This window comes from Heterodontus francisci, chromosome 5, assembly GCF_036365525.1.
Source record: "Heterodontus francisci isolate sHetFra1 chromosome 5, sHetFra1.hap1, whole genome shotgun sequence".
Classification (NCBI taxonomy): Eukaryota; Metazoa; Chordata; class Chondrichthyes; order Heterodontiformes; family Heterodontidae; genus Heterodontus; species Heterodontus francisci.
The window spans coordinates 8,490,341-8,504,279 of record NC_090375.1 but is presented as its reverse complement, the minus strand read 5'-3'; the positions used below and the strand labels follow the sequence as shown (position 1 = coordinate 8,504,279).

The window sequence follows — 13,939 nt, the reverse complement described above, 5'->3', positions numbered from 1 at the left end:
ACCACCCATTTATACTAACCTTACAGTAATCCCATATTTCCTACCACCTACCTACACTAGGGGCAATTTACAACAGCCAATTTACCTATCACCTGCAAGTCTTTGGCTGTGGGAGAAAACCAGAGCAACCGGTGAAAACCCATGCGGTCACAGGGAGAACTTGGAAACTCCGCACAGGCAGTACCCAGAATCGAACCCGGGTCCCTGGAGCTGTGAGGCTGCGGTGCTAACCACTGCGCCACTTGTTATGAAAAGCAAAGCATATTTTTTCTGGAAGTCTCACAATCCCAGTACAAGATTGTTTTGTCCAAAATATGTAAACAAAGACTTAGAATTAGAATTAGAACATTACAGCGCAGTACAGGCCCTTCGGCCCTCAATGTTGCGCCGACCTGTGAAACCATCTGACCTACACTATTCCATTTTCATCCATGTGTCTATCCAATGTCCACTTAAATGCCCTTAAAGTTGGCGAATCTACTACTGCTGCAGGCAGGGCGTTCCACGCCCTTACTACTCTCTGAGTAAAGAAACTACCTCTCACATCTGTCCTATATCTATCACCCCTCAACTTGAAGCTATGTTCCCTCGTGTTTGCCATCACCATCCGAGGAAAAAGACGCTCACTATCCACCCTATCTAACCCTCTGATTATCTTATATGTCTCTATTAAGTCACCTCTCCTCCTCCTTCTCTCCAACGAAAACAACCTCAAGTCCCTCAGCCTTTCCTCGTAAGACCTTCCCTCCATACCAGGCAACATCCTAGTAAATCTCCTCTGCACCCTTTCCATAGCTTCCACATCCTTCCTATAATGCGGTGACCAGAACTGCACGCAATACTCCAGGTGCGGTCTCACCAGAGTTTTGTACAGCTGCAGCATGACCTCGTGGCTCCGAAACTCGACCCCCCTACTAATAAAAGCTAACACACCAAATGCCTTCTTAACAGCCCTATTAACCTGGTTAGCAACCTTCAGGGATTTATGCACCTGGACACCAAGATCTCTCTGTTCATCTACACTACCAAGAATCTTCCCATTAGCCCAGTACTCTGCATTCCTGTTACTCCTTCCAAAGTGAATCACCTCACACTTTTCCGCATTAAACTCCATTTGCCATCTCTCAGCCCAGCTCTGCAGCCTATCTAAAGAACAAAGAACAAAGAACAAAGATAATTACAGCACAGGAACAGGCCCTTCGGCCCTCCAAGCCTGCGCCGATCCAGATCCTCTCTCTAAACATGTCGCCTATTTTCTAAGGTTCTGTATCTCTTTTCTTCCTGCCCATTCATGTATCTGTCTAGATACATCTTAAAAGACTCCATCGTGCCCGCATCTACCACCTCCGCTGGCAATGCGTTCCAGGTGCCCACCACCCTCTGCGTAAAGAACTTTCCACGCATATCCCCCCTAAACTTTTCTCCTTTCACTTTGAACTCGTGTCCTCTAGTAATTGAAACCCCCACTCTGGGAAAAAGCCTCTTGCTATCCACCCTGTCTATACCTCTCATGATTTTGTACACCTCAATCAGGTCCCCCCTCAACCTCCGTCTTTCTAATGAAAATAATCCTAATCTTCTCAACCTCTCTTCATAGCTAGCGCCCTCCATACCAGGCAACATCCTGGTGAACCTCCTCTGCACCCTCTCCAAAGCATCCACATCCTTTTGATAATGTGGCGACCAGAACTGTACGCAGTATTCCAAATGTGACCGAACCAAAGTCCTATACAACTGTAACATGACCTGCCAACTCTTGTACTCAATGCCCCGTCCGATGAAGGAAAGCATGCCGTATGCCTTCTTGACCACTCTATTTACCTGCGTTGCCACCTTCAGGGAACAGTGGACCTGAACACCCAAATCTCTCTGGACATCAATTTTCCCCAGGACTTTTCCATTTACTGTATAGTTCACTCTTGAATTGGATCTTCCAAAATGCATCACCTCGCATTTGCCCTGATTGAACTCCATCTGCCATTTCTCTGCCCAACTCTCCAATCTATCTATATTCTGCTGTATTCTCTGACAGTCCCCTTCACTATCTGCTACTCCACCAATCTTAGTGTCGTCTGCAAATTTGCTAATCAGTCCACCTATACTTTCCTCCAAATCATTAATGTATATCACAAACAACAGTGGTCCCAGCACGGATCCCTGTGGAACACCACTGGTCACACGTCTCCATTTTGAGAAACTCCCTTCTACTGCTACTCTCTGTATCCTGTTGCCCAGCCAGTTCTTTATCCATCTAGCTAGTACACCTTGGACCCCAAGCGCCTTCACTTTCTCCATCAGCCTGCCATGGGGAACCTTATCAAACGCCTTACTGAAGTCCATGTATATGACATCGACAGCCCTTCCCTCATCAATCAACTTTGTCACTTCCTCAAAGAATTCTATTAAGTTGGTAAGACATGACCTTCCCTGCACAAAACCATGTTGCCTATCACTGATGAGCCCATTTTCTTCCAAATGGGAATAGATCCTATCCCTCAGTATCTTCTCCAGCAGCTTCCCTACCACTGACGTCAGGCTCACCGGTCTATAATTACCTGGATTATCCCTGCTACCCTTCTTAAACAAGGGGACAACATTAGCAATTCTCCAGTCCTCCGGGACCTCACCCGTGTTTAAGGATGCTGCAAAGATATCTGTTAAGGCCCCAGCTATTTCCTCTCTTGCTTCCCTCAGTAACCTGGGATAGATCCCATCCGGACCTGGGGACTTGTCCACCTTAATGCCCTTTAGAATACCCAACACTTCCTCCCTCCTTATGCCGACTTGACCTAGAGTAATCAAACATCTGTTCCTAACCTCAACATCCGTCATGTCCCTCTCCTCGGTGAATACCGATGCAAAGTACTCGTTTAGAATCTCACCCATTTTCTCTGAGTCCAAGCATAACATTCCTCCTTTGTCCTTTAGTGGGCCAATCCTTTCTCTAGTTACCCTCTTTCTCCTTATATATGAATAAAAGGCTTTGGGATTTTCCTTAACCCTGTTTGCTAAAGATATTTCATGACCCCTTTTAGCCCTCTTAATTCCTCGTTTCAGATTGGTCCTACATTCCCGATATTCTTTCAAAGCTTCGTCTTTCATCAGCCGCCTAGACCTTATGTATGCTTCCTTTTTCCTCTTAGCTAGTCTCACAATTTCACCTGTCATCCATGGTTCCCTAATCTTGCCATTTCTATCCCTCATTTTCACAGGAACATGTCTCTCCTGCACGCTAATCAAACTCTCTTTAAAAGCCTCCCACATATCACATGTGGATTTACCTTCAAACAGCTGCTCCCAATCTACATTTCCCAGCTCCTGCCGAATTTTGGTGTAGTTGGCCTTCCCCCAATTCAGCACTCTTCCTTTCGGACCACTCTCGTCTTTGTCCATGAGTATTTTAAAGCTTACGGAATTGTGATCACTATTCCCAAAGTAGTCCCCTACTGAAACTTCAACAACCTGGCCGGGCTCATTCCCCAACACCAGGTCCAGTATGGCCCCTTCCCGAGTTGGACTATTTACATACTGCTCTAGAAAACCCTCCTGGATGCTCCTTACAAATTCTGCTCCATCTGGACCTCTAACACTAAGTGAATCCCAGTCAATGTTGGGAAAATTAAAATCTCCTATCACCACCACCCTGTTGCTCCTACATCTTTCCATAATCTGTTTACATATTTGTACCTCTATCTCACGCTCGCTGTTGGGAGGCCTGTAGTACAGCCCCAACATTGTTACCGCACCCTTCCTATTTCTGAGTTCTGTCCATATTGCCTCACTGCTCGTGTCCTCCATAGTGCCCTCCTTCAGCACAGCTGTGATATCCTCTTTGACCAGTAATGCAACTCCTCCACCCCTTTTACCTCCCTCTCTATCCCGCCTGAAGCATCGATATCCTGGGATATTTAGTTGCCAATCATGCCCTTCCCTCAACCAAGTCTCAGTAATAGCAATAACATCATACTCCCAGGTACTAATCCAAGCCCTAAGTTCATCTGCCTTACCTACTACACTTCTTGCATTAAAACAAATGCACCTCAGACCACCAGTCCCTTTATATTCATCATCTGCTCCCTGCCTGCTCTTCCCCTTAGTCACACTGACTTCATTATCTAGTTCCTTACAGGCTTTTGTTACTACCTCCTTACTGTCAACTGACCTCAATTGGTTCCCATCCCCCTGCCACATTAGTTTAAACCCTCCCCAACAGCGTTAGCAAAAGCACCTCCAAGGACATTGGTTCCAGTCCGGCCCAGGTGTAGACCGTCCAATTTGTAATAGTCCCACCTCCCCCAGAACCGGTCCCAATGTCCCAAAAATCTGAACCCCTCCTTCCTGCACCATCTCTCAAGCCACGCATTCATCCTGACTATTCTTTCATTTTTACTCTGACTATCACGTGGCACTGGTAGTAATCCTGAGATTACTACCTTTGAGGTCCTACTTTTTAACTTGGCTCCTAACTCCCTAAATTCTGCTTGTAGGACCTCATCCCGTTTTTTACCTATATCATTAGTGCCTATGTGCACAATGACAACTGGCTGTTCACCCTCCCCCTTTAGAATGTTCTGCAGCCGATCTGAGACGTCCCTGACCCGTGCACCTGGGAGGCAACATACCATTCGGGAGCCTCGTTTTCGACCACAGAACCGCCTATCTACTCCCCTTACAATCGAATCCCCTACGACTATAGCCCTTCCACTCTTTTTCCCGCCCTTCGGAACAGCAGAGCCAGCCACGGTGCCATGGACCTGGCTACTGCTGCCTTCCCCTGGTGAGCCATCTCCCTCAACAGTATCCAAAACGGTATACTTGTTTTGGAGGGAGATGACCGCAGGGGACTCCTGCACTGCCTTCCTGCTCTTTCTCTGCCTTTTGGTCACCCATTCCCTTTCTCCCTCAGCAATCCTAATCTGCGGTGTGACCAATTCACTAAACGTGCTATCCACGACCTCCTCAGCATCGCGCATGCTCCAAAGTGAGTCCATCCGCAGCTCGAGAGCCGTCATGCGGTCTAACAAGAGCTGCAGCTGGACACACTTCCTGCACGTGAAGGAGTCAGGGTCATCAGCCATGTCCCTGAGCTCCCACATTGAGCAAGAGGAGCATGATACGGGTCTGAGATCTCCTGCCATTTTTAATCTTAAGTTTAAACTTAGTTAAATGAAAAAGGAACGAAAAGTTTTTACCAATCACAATAAAACCAGAGAAATCGAAAAAGCCTTACCTTATAAACACCCCACCGAGTCCTTTTTTTTGGTTAGAGGAGGAGGGCGGGTGGGAGACACTACAAGTGTGGTGTCTCGGGTTCAGAAACCGCCCAAATATATAGTGTTTTACTTACCCAGCAGCCCCCTGGCCTCCGCCGAAAAACAAAAGGAAATTAAATTTACTTTCAAACGGACTTTCCCAGCTGCTCACTCGCTCACACGCTGCTCCCGAAAAAGCTGCTGCACTGAAAGGAAAGTTATTTTAAACCGCCCAAATATATAGCGTTTTACTTACCCAGCAGCCCCCTGGCCTCCGCCGAAAAACAAAAGGAAATTAAATTTACTTTCAAACGGACTTTCCCAGCTGCTCACTCGCTCACACGCTGCTCCCGAAAAAGCTGCTGCACCTGGACCCGACAACATCCTTCGGCACTATCCACAACTCCACCGACCTTAGTGTCATCTGCAAATTTACTAACCCACCCTTCTACACCCTCTTCCAGGTCATTTATAAAAATGACAAACAGCAGTGGCCCCAAAACAGATCCTTGCGGTACACCACTAGTAACTAAACTCCAGGATGAACATTTGCCATCAACCACCACCCTCTGTCTTCTTTCAGCTAGCCAATTTCTGATCCAAAGCTCTAAATCACCTTCAACCCCATACTTCCGTATTTTCTGCAATAGCCTACCGTGGGGAACCTTATCAAACGCCTTACTGAAATCCATATACACCACATCCACTGCTTTACCCTCATCCACCTGTTTGGTCACCTTCTCGAAAAACTCAATAAGGTTTGTGAGGCACGACCTACCCGTCACAAAACCGTGCTGACTATCTCTAATGTACTTATTCTTTTCAAGATGATTATAAATCCTGTCTCTTATAACCTTTTCCAACATTTTACCCACAACCGAAGTAAGGCTCACAGGTCTATAATTACCAGGGCTGTCTCTACTCCCCTTCTTGAACAAGGGGACAACATTTGCAATCCTCCAGTCTTCCGGCACTATTCCTGTCGACAATGACGACATAAAGATCAAGGACAAAGGCTCTGCAATCTCCTCCCTAGCTTCCCAGAGAATCCTAGGATAAATCCCATCTGGCCCAGGGGACTTATCTATTTTCACACTTTCCAAAATTGCTAACACCTCCTCCTTGTGAACCTCAATCCCATCTAGCCTCGTAGCCTGAATCTCAGTATTCTCAACAACATTTTCTTTCTCTACTGTAAATACTGACGCAAAATATTCATTTAACACTTCCCCTATCTCCTCTGATTCCACACACAACTTCCCACTACTATCCTTGATTGGCCCTAATCTAACTCTAGTCATTCTTTTATTCCTGATATACCTATAGAAAGCCTTAGGGTTTTCCCTGATCCGATCCACCAATGACTTCTCGTGTCCTCTCCTTGCTCTTCTTAGCTCTCCCTTTCGATCCTTCCTGGCTAGCTTGTAGCTCTCAAGCGCCCTAACTGAGCCTTCACGTCTCATCCTAACATAAGCCTTCTTCTTCCTCTTGACAAGCGCTTCAACTTCTTTAGTAAACCACGGCTCCCTCGCACGACAACTTCCTCCCTGCCTCACAGGTACATACTTATCAAGGACACGCAGTAGCTGCTCCTTGAATAAGCTCCACATTTCGATTGTTCCCATCCCCTGCAGTTTCCTTCCCCATCCTACGCATCCTAAATCTTGCCTAATCGCATCATAATTTCCTTTCCCCCAGTTATAATTCTTGCCCTGCGGTATATACCTGTCCCTGCCCATCGCTAAGGTAAACCTAACCGAATTGTGATCACTATCACCAAAGTGCTCACCTACATCTAAATCTAACACCTGGCCGGGTTCATTTCCCAGTACCAAATCCAATGTGGCATCGCCCCTGGTTGGCCTGTCTACATACTGTGTCAGAAAACCCTCCTGCACACACTGGACAAAAACTGACCCATCTAAAGTACTCGAACTATAGTATTTCCAGTCGATATTTGGAAAGTTAAAGTCCCCCATAACAACTACTCTGTTACTCTCACCCCTGTCGAGAATCATCTTCGCTATCCTTTCCTCTACATCTCTGGAACTATTTGGAGGTCTATAAAAGACTCCCAACAGGGTAACCTCACCTCTCCTGTTTCTAACCTCAGCCCATACTACCTCAGTAGCCGAGTCCTCAAACGTCCTTTCTGTCGCTGTAATACTCTCCTTGATTAACAATGCCACACCCCCCCCTCTTTTACCATCTTCTCTGTTCTTACTGAAACATCTAAATCCCGGAATCTGCAACATCCATTCCTGCCCCTGCTCTACCCATGTCTCCGAAATGGCCACTACATCGAGATCCCAGGTACCAACCCATGCTGCAAGCTCACCCACCTTATTCCGGATGCTCCTGGCGTTGAAATAGACACACTTTAAACCAGGTTCTTGCTTGCCAGTGCCCTCTTGCGTCCTTGTAACCATATCCCTGACCTCACTACTCTCAACATCCTGTACACTGGCACTACAACTTAGGTTCCCATTCCCCTGCTGAATTAGTTTAAACCCCCCCGAAGAGCACTAGCAAACCTCCCCCCCAGGATATTGGTACCCCTCTGGTTCAGGTGAAGACCATCCTGTTTGTAGAGGTCCCACCTACCCCAGAAAGAGCCTCAATTATCCAGGAAACCAAAACCCTCCCTCCTGCACCATCCCTGCAGCCACGTGTTCAACTCCTCTCTCTCCCTATTCCTCGCTTCGCTATCACGTGGCACGTGCAACAACCCAGAGATAACAACTCTGTTTGTTCTCGCTCTAAGCTTCCACCCTAGCTCCCTAAATTTCTGTCTTAAATCTCCATCTCTCTTCCTACCTATGTCGTTGGTGCCTATGTGGACCACGACTTGGGGCTGCTCCCCCTCCCCATTAAGGATCCCAAAAACACGATCCGAGACATCACGAACCCTGGCACCTGGGAGGCAACATACCAACCGTGAGTCTCTCTCGTTCCCACAGAACCTCCTATCTGTTCCCCTAACTATGGAGTCCCCAATGACTAATGTTCTGCTCCTCTTCCCCCTTCCCTTCTGAGCAACAGGGACAGACTCTGTGCCAGATATCTGTACCCCATTGCTTACCCCTGGTAAGTCGTCCCCCGCAACAGTATCCAAAACGGTTGCATTTCTACAGCGCCTTTCACAACCTCAGCATGTTCCAAAGTATGTCACAATCAATGAAATAGTTTTGAAGTGTGTTAACTATTGTAATGTCCTAAATGCGGCAATTTGTGCACAGCATGATCCCACAAACAGCAATGTGTTGAAGACCAGATAATTTGCTTGTTCAGAGATGTTAGTTGAGGGATTAATATTGACCAGGACAGTGGGGAGGATTCTCCTGCTCTACTTCAAAATATTGCCGTGGAATCTTTTATATTCAACTGAGAGGCAGATGTGGTCTTGATTTAATGCCTAATCTGAAAACCAGCACCTCCGGCAGAGCAGCATTCCCTCAGTACTGATCCTGCAATAGTGCAGTACTCCCTCAGTATGGCAGTACTGGGGGAATACTGCACTATTGCAGGATCAGTACTGAGGGAGTGCTTCACTGTCGGAGGTGCCGTCTTTCATCTGAGATATTAAACCAAGGCCCTCTTAGGTGGATGTAAAAGATCCCAGGTCACTATTTGAAGAGTAAGGGTATCCTCACTGATGTCCTGGCCAATATGTATCTTTCAAACAACATGGCGAAAAACAGATTATCTGGTCATTATCACATTGCTGTTTGTGTGATCTTGCTGTGCGTAAATTGGCAATTGTGCTTCCTATAATATAACAGTGACTACACTTCAAAAGTACTTCCTGTGAAGCACTTTGGGATGTCCTGAGGTTGTGAGAGGTGCTATAGAAATGCAAGTCTTTCTTCTTTCTTTCTATATTGAACAAATCAAAGGGGTTTCGGCTGCTGATTGGTTGGCTGTTTTAAGAGGAGGTGTTTGATGGTGCTCCCATAGGTCCACATCGTCGAGGTGATCTCATTTAAACATACAAAATTCTTACAGGGCTCGACAGGGTAGATGCAGGAAGGATGTTTCCCCTGGCTGGGGAGGGTAGAACCAGGGGACACAGTCTCAGAATAAGGGGCAGGTCATTTAGGACTGAGATGAGGAGGAATTTCTTCACTCAGAGGGTGGTGAATCTTTGGAATTCTTTGCCCCAGAGGGCTGTGGTGGCTCAGTCACTGAGTATGTTCAAGACTGGGATCAATAGATTTCTACATATTAAAAACATCAAGGGATACAGGGATCTCTTGGCATTTCTTCACAGACAATGATTTTGGGAAGGTTGTAGTCATCGGTTGCAGGCCCGCTAGTGACTAGTCAGGCCTATCCGTGACCGGCAGATTCTCCCACTGCGGGTACAAGTGAAGGTGTAGTCACTGCTGGGGGCAATTGGATCTATCCTTCTCCTTTTCTCTTTCATGCTGGTTCTTCGCTCAGTTTCAAAGGTGTCTGTAGCCCTCCTGATGTAGCATCTCCAGGCATCACGATCTATGGCCTGCGTTTCCCACTGGCGACGGTCGATGTGGCACACAGAGAGGGACTACTTCAGAGAGTCCTTGAAACATTTGCATGAGGCCCCTCTTTTTCTTTTACCAGTGGTCAGCTCTCCATACAATGCGATCTTGGGTAGGTGACGAGTCCATCCGGGCAATGTGACCCGCCCAACGCGTACAAAGTGTTCAAAGCCATTGTCCTCACCACCCTTCTGCATGGCACCGAGTCATGGATCCTACACTGTCGTCATGTGCAGCTTCTAGAGTGCTTCCATCAGCACTGCCTCCGCAGCATCCTCAAGATCCGCTGGCAGGACTGGATCTCAAACATTGAAGTTCTGGAAACAGCCAACATCACCAGCATTGAGGCCACCCTCCTGCAAAGACAACTGCGTTATGCAGGTCACGTTGCCCGGATGGACTCGTCGCCTACCCAAGATCGTGTTGTTCGGTGTGTAGGGTCTTGCCATCGACACTCCTCAAAGGGGTTTTGAGTTTGATGTGCTGGTCCAAACACAGATTTTAGTGCTGCATAGAAACTTCATATGTTGCCAGTATCAGTGTACAGTTGAGTTTTACTCGCAAGTGCGATCCAGCAGTCATGTTAATGTTCCTCAGTTTACATTGAAAAGTGCTGCATGCTTGACGATAGGCTGTCTTTTTCTCGGCCTTTTGGCTAAGATGAAGTGTCGTATCTGTTCTTATCAGTACTTACTTGGAAGAGAAGAAACTATGATAAGTGACTTTGATCCTGGGGAAGCTTTGAGTAAAATGGCTATAACCAATCTTCGAGCTTCAGGCCAGGGAGTGCGGAACACCGTTCGGGTGGTTGTGAAGGACAAGGAAGGAGATGCACCGGTCGATCGCACCTTCTTCATCAAGAAAATCCTCATCGATTGCTGTGGATTTCAAGCTATGGACGTCTTCTACCTGCAGGATTTCCCCAGCAGTGGATATTTCGACGTGATGTTCCGGAACGTGGCGGGATGCATCAAGTTCCTGAAGGCGTTCAAGGAGAAAGGGGACCGGGCACCACTGTCGATCCTCACAGTGGAGCCGTTCTTCACGCTTCCGTCACAATGGGACCGGGTGGTGACGATTCACTTCTACAATCCCCATGTTCCGGTGGTGGATGTACTCACCTTTCTCGCCAGGTACGTCGAGGTGGCCGGCAGCTGCACTGATGTCAAGGACCCCTTTGGGATTTGGATGAGCAAGTGACAGGTCAAGGTGACCTTGAAGGTAGATCCCAATGGAGCCATCATCCACCCTCCCTCCAGCTTCGCTATCGGGGGAAGTCGAGGCTTCTTGGTCTACGCTGGGCAGCCCAGAGTTTGTTGCACCTGTGGCAAATCTGGTGACGTGGCAGCTAACTGTAGCACAGTTGTCTGCAAGAACTGCAAGGAGGAAGCCCATCAGACCAAGGACTGTAAGCAGACTAAGTGTTGCAACTTGTGCAGTGGGACAGGCCATCTCTACAAAACCTGCCCCAAACGCTGCCTCAGTTATGCTCAGGCGGCAAGGTCCAAGGAAAGGCCGGGAGAAGGTTCGACGAAGGCGTCCGGTGCTGGAAAGGAGTCCAGCAACCTTCTCCGCAGTGAGGAACTTCAACCTGAGAAGGAGAAGAAAGGGGAGGCAGCTGAAACCAGCGACCCAGCACCTGCCCTCCGCCCGGAAACCCCTCCTCCACAGACAGAATCAATGGAGGAGGAGGCAGCAGATGGACAAACAGGTCAGTAGCAAGTGGTCCAGAGGAAAACCACAAAGAAAAGAGCTCCAAAAGCGGAACAGGCCACCACTCAAACCAGGGGCAAGAGGAGGTTACCGTCTGAGACAGACTACAGCAGCTCCTCTTCACTGGACGAGGAAGTGCTGGAATGACGGCACCTGCAAAAGAGGCGGCAGAACTCAAAGGAGTTGGAAGATAAACCCCTCAGCCCCCGGGCACTGGAAGCTGTGCCCCAACCCCAAAGTGCCACACCTAACGACATGGCCAGCGCATCCCAGCTCCGGGACACTGAGAGCAAAGACACGTCTGGCGCACCTCAGCTCCGGGAAGCCGGGAGCAGTGATGTTTCCGAGGAGGATCAGAGGGGAACAGCAGAGAACAGCAGAATCCTTGCTGCCTACAAGACCCCCCCCGATGTCACCCCAGTGGAACAAACCCTGCATGAAAAACTAGGAGGGGTTTCTGAGCCCAACGAACGTGAAACAGCTTGCGCACACTATGGGTATGCAGGAACATCCCGAAGGACTGGGACTAGCAAGGACAAATGGTATGGGAAGCAACAACTAACTTTAAAAAAATGGGTGTAAGGATTGCTTCAATTAATGTGCGTAGTATTAAATCCACTACGCGATGTGTTTCAACCTTGGATTACCTTGCCAAGGCCAAAGCCGACCTACTGTTTCTGCAGGAGTGTGGAATACCACACCTCAGCACCTACAGGCAGTGGTCGCGATGGTGGTCCCACGGGCCATCCATCTGGTCAGGGGGTAATGATTGCCCTTCCTCCGGCCTGGATATTCTGCTGCGGGGAGGTAACTTCACCATCTCCGAAGTTAAGGAGGTGGTGGGCGGCCGCCTCCTCGTAGCAGATGTAATGTACAACAATGCTCTGCTCCGGTTGATCAATGTGTACGCCCCGGTTCAATGCAGCGAGTGGCTGACCGTCTTCCAACAGCTCCCACTGCTGCTGGTGATGTCCAGGCTGGTCATCCTAGGCGGTGACTTCAACTGCATCATCGATGCAGCTGGACGATCCGGCAGAGATGACAGCAAACTGGACGCTACGTCCAGATTCCTAATAGAAACAGTTAAAGATACCAAACTGCACGATGTCTTCAGCAAACCTGCAGACGGAGCTCAGCGTAGATACACATGGTTAAAATCGGACGGGTCTGCCCGTTTCAGGATTGACTTCCTGTTTGTGTCCCGTGCTGTCACGGTCGGATCCACCGACGTCAAGTTGGTGGTCTTCTCCGACCACTTCTTCTTACTGGCCAACTGTCACTTACAGGACGACCAGCGGGTTGGCAGAGGGACGTGGAAGCTCAATGCTACACTGCTAACCCCAGAGAATGCTGAGGAACTCAAAAGGGATTACAAAGGTTGGAGGACCGTGAAACCCCTCTTTGAGTCTCCAGTTCACTGATGGGAAGCGATCAAGGAGAACATCAAGAGGTTCTTTATCCTCAAAGGTGTTCAGAGGGCGAGAGAGAGACAGAGGGAAATGTCCCGACTCCAGAAAAGTATGCAAAATCTACTCCGGTTGCAGTCAATGGGGGTCAAGGTCAAGGAGGACCACCAAGAGGTAAAGAGCCAGCAGGCCTCGCTCTTTGCCACGGAGGCCTCCAAGATCATCTTCTGGTCCAGAGTCCGAGAGAGCTTTGTGATCAGCAGCCTGAAGTAAGAGGGTGGCTCGGTAACGTCTTCGCAGTCTGACATACTAAGGATCAGCAAATCCTTTTATGCTGGGCTGTATGACGTGAAGCCCACAGACAGCAGAGCCTTCCAGTCCTTCCTGTTATCTATCACAGAGGTCTTAGATGACAGCATGAGGGAGATACTGGACAAGCCGCTAACTCTGGATGAGTTGTCAAAGGCCATCAAGTCCTTCGAGATGAGTAAAACTCCCGGAAGCGATGGCTTACCTGTTGAGTTGTACTCGGCCCTGTGGGACTGGGTCGGCCCGGACCTGCTGAAAGTATACGAGAGTATGCTCCTGGCCGGCAGCATGGCAGAATCCATGAGGAAAGGCATCATCACCCTCATCTACAAGCGGAAGGGGGAGAGGGCAGAAATCAGAAATTGGCAGCCCATCTCACTGCTTAATGTTGACTACAAGATTCTGGCCAAAGTCATCGCCAGTCGAGTCAAGTCTGCTCTGGAGTTGGTGATCCACCCCGATCAGACCTGTACTGTACCCGGCAGGAAGATCTCTGATAGTCTCACGCTACTCAGGGATACGATCGCCTATGTACGGGACAGGAGGGTGGACACCTGCTTCATCAGCCTGGACCAGGAGAAGGCTTTTGACAGGATATCGCACACCTACATGATGGACGTGCTTTCCAAAATGGGGTTTGGGGAGGGAATCTGCAATTGGATCCAACTGCTCTACACAAACATCAGTCGCGCAGTCTCAATCAATGGGTGGGAATCGGAAAGTTTCCTGATCCAATCTG

At 48.5% G+C, this 13,939-nt stretch overlaps 1 pseudogene; it reads left to right on the top strand.

Moving 5' to 3' along the window:
- Window positions 1-10,407: 10,407 nt before the first annotated feature.
- LOC137370365 (U2 spliceosomal RNA) lies at window positions 10,408-10,515 on the top strand (annotated as a pseudogene).
- Window positions 10,516-13,939: the final 3,424 nt, after the last annotated feature.